We start from the raw sequence: 8,240 nt of genomic DNA, 5'->3' as shown, positions 1-8,240 counted from the left end.
ATGCTGCCAGGGAGGCAGCTGGTGACCTGCAGAGCACGCCTCTGGCCCCAGCAGTGCCCCGAGGAGCCGAGGCAGCGGCATCTCCTTTGGCAGGAGGCTCCCAGGATGCGGGGGACAGTGTGCCTCTGTCCCCATCGGCCAGCACAGGGACAAAGGCGGAGGCCTCCCCCGCAGCCAGAGGCCCTGAGGATGCAGGGGAAAATGCTCCTCTGCCTCCATCGCTTCCCGCAGAGGCTGCGCCAGAGGCCTCCCACTTGTGCGGAGGCCCTTGTGGGGAGAGCAACAGCCTGCCTCTCCAACCACCATTGCCCGAAGAAAGCACAGCAGAAGGCTCTGCCCTGGCCGCAGGCCTTCCTCACCAGGTGAGCAAGGAGCATGGCGTCGGCACCCACCACCCAAGGGAGGTGCGGTGTGAGCAGCGTCTGGGGTGTGCAGGGTGGGTGAGAAGAGCTGCCCCATCGCATGGGTCCCCCACGGCCGTGGTGAGAAGCTGTCCCCCCAGCCCTTTGCCCTCTGCACTCTCTGCCCTGGGGAAGATGCCTGGTGCTCTGCGTTTCCAAGTGCCAGAGGCCCAGGGCTGACGTGCCCTGCCCGGCCTGCACAGCACCCAGCCCTGGGGCATGGATGCTGAGCAAGGAGGGCAGGGACAGCCCCAGCAGCAGCTGCCTCCCACAGCCAGCGAGCCAGCCCCCTTGTGCCCCGCACCCGGCCACCTCCATCCCCCGCTGCCCGTCGTGGCCCCCGGCCCAGCCCTGCTGCTACGGCCCCAAGACAAGCCTTGTGCCACTGCCCAGCCAGCTGCATGTGCCTCCCCTTGGGGCTCGCGGCCACTCACAGCATCCCCCCACCCCAGACCCTTTCCCCCCTCACATATCCCAGGGCACCAGGATGCTGAGCATGGCCAGCTGATACCACACAGGGGTGTGTTGCTGCTCTCCCCATGCAGGTTGCCTGTGAGCCCCAAGAGGAGCACAAGTCGTCGTCTTCCCTCAGGCCCACGCCAGAGGTGGACTCAGGTAGGTACCCAAGTCGAGAGCCGCTCTGGGGACGGCACAGCGAGCGGCACTGAGGCTGACAGCAGGAAGCACCCAGGGGCTGGCCATGCCGAGGCCGTGAGCCCTCGGGAAAGCCCTTGGTGCCAGGGACAGGCGGGTGCTTGCCCTGCGCCTGCCCAGCCCCTCGCCCACGGCTCTCCTTCCTCCACAGGCATCGCCGCCCTCCCGCATGCTGCGCCTTCCAGGCGATGGCCGTCGCGGCTCAGGGCAGCGCTTCGGGCTCTGCGCAGAGCTTTTAGCTGCCGCTGTGTCTCAGGGCAGTGAGAGGAACAGCGCGAGGATGCAGCTGCCAGACAGGTCGCCCGAGATGGGGCATGGCGCAGAGCAAAGAGGCAGAGCGACGGAGGCTCTCTCCTGGCTGCTACAGCAATGCTGCCGCGTCGTGTCCCACAGCCCATGTTCTGCTCCAAATAAACCCTCGGCAGCTGTTCCCGCCGTGTTACTTGGTGTCAGGGAACTGTCAGGAGAAAGACTAGTGCAGGCGCTGCCAAGGAAGGCAGTCAGGGCTGCAGAGAAAGCCCTACAAGCAGTCGCAGAGTGAGAGAGCAGCTGGGGTGGGAAGGGTCTTCCGGAGGTGTCTGCTGCAACCTCCTGCTGCAAGTGGAGGCAAGCGGAGGAGGTTTCACAGGGCCTGTCAGGGTCGAGCTCTGACCGTCTCTGGCGATGGATTCCCGCACGGCCCTGGCACCCTGCTCCAGTGTTGCACCACCATTCGGCTTCCAAGGCCATTTGCAGTCTCTGAGGGGAATTTTCCCTGCCGCAAGCTGTGCCGTTGCCCCTTGTCCTGTCCCCAGGCCCCTCAGGACGTCTCTGGCTCCATGCTCTCTGCGCGCTCCCGTTAGGCTCTTGCAGGCAGCAGTGAGATCCCCCTACGCCTTCTCTTCCGCCAGCTGCACAAAGCCAGCACCCTTGGCCTCTGCTCCTGTGTGCTGTGCTGCAGCTGCCAGGCAGCTTGGGGGCCTGCGCTGGGCTTGCTGCAGTGTGGCCCTGTCTGCGTGGGGCAGGGGGCTGGGGATATGGTGCAATGGGGTGGGGGCCTGGGATATGGGTGCAATAGGGCGGGGGCCTGGGGATGTGAGTGCAATGGGGCAGAGGGCTGGGGATATGGGTGCAATGGGGCAGGGGTGCTGGGGATATGAGTGCAATGGGGCGGGGGGCTGGGGAGGTGGGTGCAATGGGGCAGGGGGCTGGGACCATGGGTGCAATGGGGCAGGGAGGCTTGGGATATGGGCACAATGGGGCAGAAGCCTGGGGACGTGGGCACAATGGGGCAGGGGGCTGGGACCATGGGTGCAATGGGGTGGGGGGCCTGGGTCCATGGGTGGTGGTGGGTGTTGATGTGATCTCACGCCTGCGTCCATTGGTGGTGGTGGGTGTTGATGTGACCTCATGCCTGAGTCCAGGGGTGCAATGGGGGTGGACACCTGGGTCCATGGGTGGTGGTGGGTGTTGATGGGGTGGCCACCTGGGCCCATGGGTGACAACACAGGTGCAATGGGGCTGGACACCTGGGTCCATGGGTGGCGGACGGTGCTGATGGGGTTGGACAGCTGGCTCCATGGATGGGTGTGGGTGCTGATGGGACTGGATGCCTGGCTCCAGGGGTGCAACGGGGCTGGATGCCTGGGTCCCCGGGCAGCTCCTCACCCATGGGTGCCACCTTGGGCAGGTTTCCACATCTTCCAGTAGACCTATGGGTGCAGGGGGTGGGCCGGGGGCCACCTACCAGCACTCGGCCTTCGATGGGCGCCACTCCCTGAGCTCCCGCTGCTGGCCCCGTGTCCCCATCACCATGTCCCCGTGGTCTCCTGTCCCTATCCCTGCCCCCGTCCCTGCATCCTCGGGTCCCCATCTCCACCGCTGGGTCCCCGTCCCTTGGCCGAGCCAAACTCCATCCCCGGAGCTGACCCCTGTCCCCACCGTGTCCCCCCGTCCCTGTGACAGAGCCAACTCCATCAGCATCCCCACAGCATCCCCGTCCCCACGGTGTCCCCATCCCCACAGCATCCCCATTCGCCTGCCGTCCTCGTCCTCACCATGTCCCCATCCCCGTGGTGTCCCCGTCCCCCTGCCCCTGAGACAGAGCCAACTCCATCTCCAGCCCCACGGCATCCCCGTCCCCACGGTGTCCCTGTCCCCACCACGTCCCCCTGCCCCTGTGACAGAGCCAACTCCATCTCCAGCCCCACGGCATCCCCGTCCCCATGGTGTCCCTGTCCCCACCACGTCCCCCTGCCCCTGTGACAGAGCCAACTCCATCCCATCCCAATGGTGTCCCCGTCCACACATCGTCCCCAACCCCACATCATCCCCATCCCCACAGTGTCCCCCTGCCCCTGTGACAGAGCCAACTCTATCTCCATCCCCACATCGTCCCCATGCCCACGGCATCCCATCCCCACATCGTCCCCATCTCCACATCATCCCCATCCCCACATCATCCCCGTCCCCCCAGTGTCCCCGTCCCCACATCGTCTCCATCCCCACATCGTCCTCATCCTCCCGCATCGCCTCTGTGCTCCCGCCCACCACGCGCTCCACGGAGATCTGCCCAGCGCCCGGTGGCGTCACCACTGCCGCGCCGCGCCATTGGCAGGCGGCCGCCGGCGGGGCCAATGGCTGCGCGACAAGGCGGGGCGGGAGCCGCAGCTCGGCCCTGCGCAGCGCCCTCCGTGCGCGCCCTCGCTGTCGCTTCTCCCAACCTGCCGCGCCGGGATCTGCCCAGCGCCTGGTGACGCCTGGGTCGACGCGAGCCGCTATTGGCGGGCGGGACAGAGCGCAGCCAATGGTGGTGTGCCGCAGCGGAGCCAATGGTGGCGCGAGGGCGTGGCCCCTGTGGGCTTCGGCGCTACATGAGGGCGACGGCGCTGGCAGCGAGGAGGCGGTAGCGGGGTGGGCGATGGGGCCGGGGCTGCTGCTGCTGCTGCTGCTGGGGGGCAGTGGGGCGGCGGCGAGTGGTGAGTGCGGGCGGGGACCCCAGCCCCCCTCTGCCCCCCCTTGCCGCCGGGCTCCCCGTCAGCGGCCCCACGGACCGGCCTGCAACCGCCCCCGGGAGGTGCTGCCCCCCCGACCTGCCCCCCGGGACGTGCTACCCCCCTGGACCCCCCCGGGATGTGCTGCCCCCCCGGAGCCCCCCAACCTGCCCCCCCAGGACGTGCTGCCCCCCCGACCTGAACCCTGGGACATGCTGCCCCCCCGACCCGCCCGTCTTGTCCCCCCGGGACATCTTGATCCCCCGGATGCCCCCCAATGTGCCCCCCCGGCCCCTCACTGCATCCCGTGTCCCCGCAGGCCCCCACTCCCTGCGCTACTTCACCACCACCGTGACGGAGCCCAGCCCGGGGCTGCCCGCCTTCGTCTCCGTGGGCTATGTGGACGGAGAGCTCATCGATCGCTACGACAGCGAGATGCAGAGAGCGGTGCTGGGTGTGGCCTGGATGGAGCAGGAGGGTCAGGACCACTGGGACGAGGAGACCCGGATCAATCAGGACTGTCAGGAGACTTTCCGTGTGTACCTGGACATGCTGCAGGAGTGCTACAGCCAGAGTGGGGGTGAGCACGGGCCGGGGCTCCAGGGGCCGGGCCGGGGCTCCCGGCGGCAGCCGCTCGCCATCAGCGCTGGGGTCTGCGGGGCTGGGGTGCCCCTGGCCCTGCACTGGGTGCCAGGTCCGAGCCTCTCTGGTGCCCCTGAGCCCCCATCTCCCTGCTTGTGTCTCAGGGTATCACACAGTGCAGCGCACGTACGGCTGTGACCTCCTGGAGGATGGCGGGACCCGGGGGTTTATGCAGCTTGGCTACGACGGGAAGGACTTCATCGCCTTTGACAAGGACACGCTGACATTCGTCACGGCGGATGCTGCTGCGCTAATCACGAAGAGGTAGTGGGAGGCTGAGAATGAGCCTGAGCGCTGGAAGCACTACCTGGAGAACAGCTGCATCGAGGGGCTGCGGAGATACGTGGAGTACGGAGGGCCGCGCTGGAGAGGAGAGGTGAGGGCGAGGCAGGACCCCCCGGACACGGGGACGGGCCCCGGGCTCGGTGCTGGGCCCAGGTGCCCGAGGGCGCTGCTGGCGGCGCGGTGCGGCATGTGCATCCAGGCCTGGGCGCGAGCTGCCTGACCTCCCTCCCTCGCGCCGTCTCCCCAGAGCGCCCTGCGGTGAGAGTGTCGGCCAAGGAGAGCCACGGCTTCGTGACCCTGTCGTGCCGGGCTCACAGCTTCTACCCGTGGCCCATCAGCATCAGCTGGCTGAAAAAGGGCCGCGTCCAAGCCCAGGAGACCAAGCGGGACAGTGTCACGCCCAACAGTGATGGCACCTCCCCGCCTGGGCCAGCTTTGAGGCCCTCCCCACAGAGAAGCACGAGTACCAGTGCCGCGTGGAGCACGCCAGTCTGCCGGAGCCTGGCCTCTTCTCCTGGGGTGAGCGTGGGCGGTCGGAGCTCGCGGAGCACCCGCTGGGGGCAGCTCCCGGCCCCTGCTCCCGGCCCCACTCTCTTCCAGAGCCACCGAGCTCCCTGCTGCCCGTCGTCCTCGGGGCGGTCATCGCTGTGGTCGTCGTCATCGCGGTGATCACCAGCTTTGTGGTCTGGAAGAGCAGATGGGGTAAAGCACGGGGGCCGAGGAGGCGGGGGGAGGGAGGCCGGGAGGAGAAGGGGCTCGAGCCAGAGCCCTGGGGCCGGAGCAGAGCCGGGCTGCGAGGGGCCGCGTGGCCTGATGCCTCTTTCTTCCCGCAGGGAGGAAGGAGCAGGGGTACGCGATCGCCAAAGGTGAGTGCCGGGGCCGCTCCGTCCCAGGCCGCGCCTGGCAGCGGGGCAGCATTTGCTCTCTGGTTTCTGGCGGCCACGGGGCTGGCGCGTCCCGTCCCCGCCTGCCCCCATCTCCCCTCTTCCATGCCCCACAGCTTTTCCCCGGCTGCAGGGCAGGGAAAGGGTTGGCGTCCCGCCGCTGGAGGCTGAGGCGCCTGGGCACTGCCCTCTGCTCCTGGCGCCTGTGAGGCGGCTCCAGGGCCGGGTCCCAGCCCAGCGGGCTCTGCCCTGGCCCAGCTTTGCCCGCGGCTGGTGCGGGACCTGCAGTGCCACTGGCACGGGGCTGGGGCTCACTGCCGCTCCTCTCTCACAGGCCACGACGGGGCATCCAGCAGCTCCGGAATGGGTCAGAGCTGGTGCTGGGAGCGGGGCGGGGGGGCCCAGCCCGGCAAGATACCAGGCTGGCACCCGCTGCGGGGCTGCCGGCCAGCCGGGCGCTGCGGCTGGGTCCTCGGGGGCTTCTGCCTGCTCCCCTGGCTCTGGGAGGGGGGATTTAGCCCCGCAGTGCAGCTCCCATGGGGGACGGCGATGTGGGGCTGGGACCTGCAGGACAGGGAGCGCACGGGGGTGCGGGGGTACCCCCCGCCCCCCACACCTCTGCCTTTATTGATTTTTTCCTCTCTTGTCTTTGCAGGAAGCAATGCCGCCTTTTAAGCGCTCCGTCCTGGTAAGCGAGGGGCCGCAGCCGGACCCGGCAGCACAGGCAGCGGGGCCCAGCCCGCCCGAGCGCCTGCCATCTCCTCGCTGCAGCTCCCGGGACGCCGCCAAGTCCCCTCGGCTCCCACAGCCCGGGAGCAGCAGCACCCAACGCCCCGCTCGAGGCTAAACCCGCCCCGTTTGGGTGCTCGGGCACTGCGGGGTGCAGGTGGGCACCCGGGGGCAGGTCGGGGGGGCTCAGGATTTTGTCTCACCGCGCCTTGGATCTGCTCCCTGGCTCCAACATGCTGCAAAAAGCTGTGAAGGTGGCGGGAAGCCCCCAGAGAAGAGGAGCACTCGGAGCCTGCTCCTGCCATGGTCCCAGCTCTGAGCTGGGGTAAAACTCACTGGTTTTATCGGTGTGCAAGGCAGGGTTTCCATCTGCCAGTTGCCTGGGAAATAGAGAATTTGCTGGATTTTTTCAGCACTTGTCCTGGTGGCTCTCTTCGAACAAGAACGCTGTTTTTGCAGTGGCTCTCTGAACAAGAACCCTGTTTTTGCAGTGGCTCTCTTCGAAGAAGAACGCTGTTTCTGCGGTAGGCCTCTGAACAAGAACGCTGTTTTTTTGGTGCGTCTCATAGCACAGGAACGTTGTTTTTAGGTGTGTCTGTTACGACAACAGTGCTGTTTTCTGCCTGTACTGTTATGGAAATTAGGCTTGTCGGCCACCATAACAGGGCCCGACCCTAGGTTCCCCCAAGTAAAGTTCAGAGCCAAATCAAAGCAAATTAAATAATTAAATTTTAATGATGCGCATGCAGTAATTACAGCTCGAGCTGGGTGCCTCCGAAGAGGGACCCCAACAAATAAAAATCCTGGGCAATTATAGTTTTTTCAACTTAAGTTTCCCACCCTTCACGCAGTAGTTAGACCAATAGTAATTTTTAGGTCTGGGGTCTCCTGCTCCTCATTGGATCTCATTGTTGTTCCTAGGCAGGCTCTTTTTCTTCCTTATCTTTACTGTTGTGGTTTCTGCCGACGGTTGTACCTTCATTTCTTGCTGGGTCTTACTGTTGTCTCTCAAGGTCCAGAGGAGGAGGAGGAGGTGATTCTAAATCATAACAATGAACACTGCCCCAGCAGTGAGCTAAGGCTTTGCCCCTCAAGGTCCTAATGCCCTGAACTGGTCTTATTTCAAAGCCTTGACACCCTCCCTTTGGGAGTGTGAGACGCAGGAATGCAGACTGCTTGTAACTCCCTTATCTTCCCAGCTGGAACCAGCTCTGAGGCCCTTTTCTTACTGGACTAAGTAAAAGTTCATTATTTTCTCTAAGTGCAGCCTAAGGCTTCAGCAAATTTAGCTCCTCATGCTAAGCAAGTTTTAGAGAAGTTGTGCTAAGCGGCTACCTCTAGACAGTTTCAGTTTGCTCTTCTTTAACACAAGTGGCAGTGTCCCTCCTGAGGTGCCAAGAATCCCAGTCCCTGAGCCATGGGGCTGGATACGACCTCCTTGGATTATTCATGACATGGGCTCATGACACACACCCCAGAGTCAAATAAATTTCTGTGGGAGAATGGGAGGAAGAAAGTAGAAATGAATCAAAGGAGGGGGAATACAGGCAAGGACGCCCACCGGTAAACATCTCCAAATACAGGTGGATTTTGCCCCCACTCTGGCAAGGGCGTTCTTCCACAACCAGCAGCACCTGGGGGACAGAGGGTCTTTTCCTGATAGCCCTCATGGT

General features: G+C 65.0%; 1 pseudogene; it reads left to right on the top strand.

Annotated features, from left to right (window-relative positions):
• Positions 1-3,954: 3,954 nt before the first annotated feature.
• Positions 3,955-6,530, top strand: LOC135325562 (class I histocompatibility antigen, F10 alpha chain-like; annotated as a pseudogene).
• Positions 6,531-8,240: the final 1,710 nt, after the last annotated feature.

This window comes from Dromaius novaehollandiae, unplaced genomic scaffold (assembly GCF_036370855.1).
Source record: "Dromaius novaehollandiae isolate bDroNov1 unplaced genomic scaffold, bDroNov1.hap1 HAP1_SCAFFOLD_31, whole genome shotgun sequence".
Taxonomy (NCBI): Eukaryota; Metazoa; Chordata; class Aves; order Casuariiformes; family Dromaiidae; genus Dromaius; species Dromaius novaehollandiae.
The sequence above is the reverse complement of the archived record's forward strand: the minus strand, read 5'-3'. Positions and strand labels throughout refer to the sequence as shown.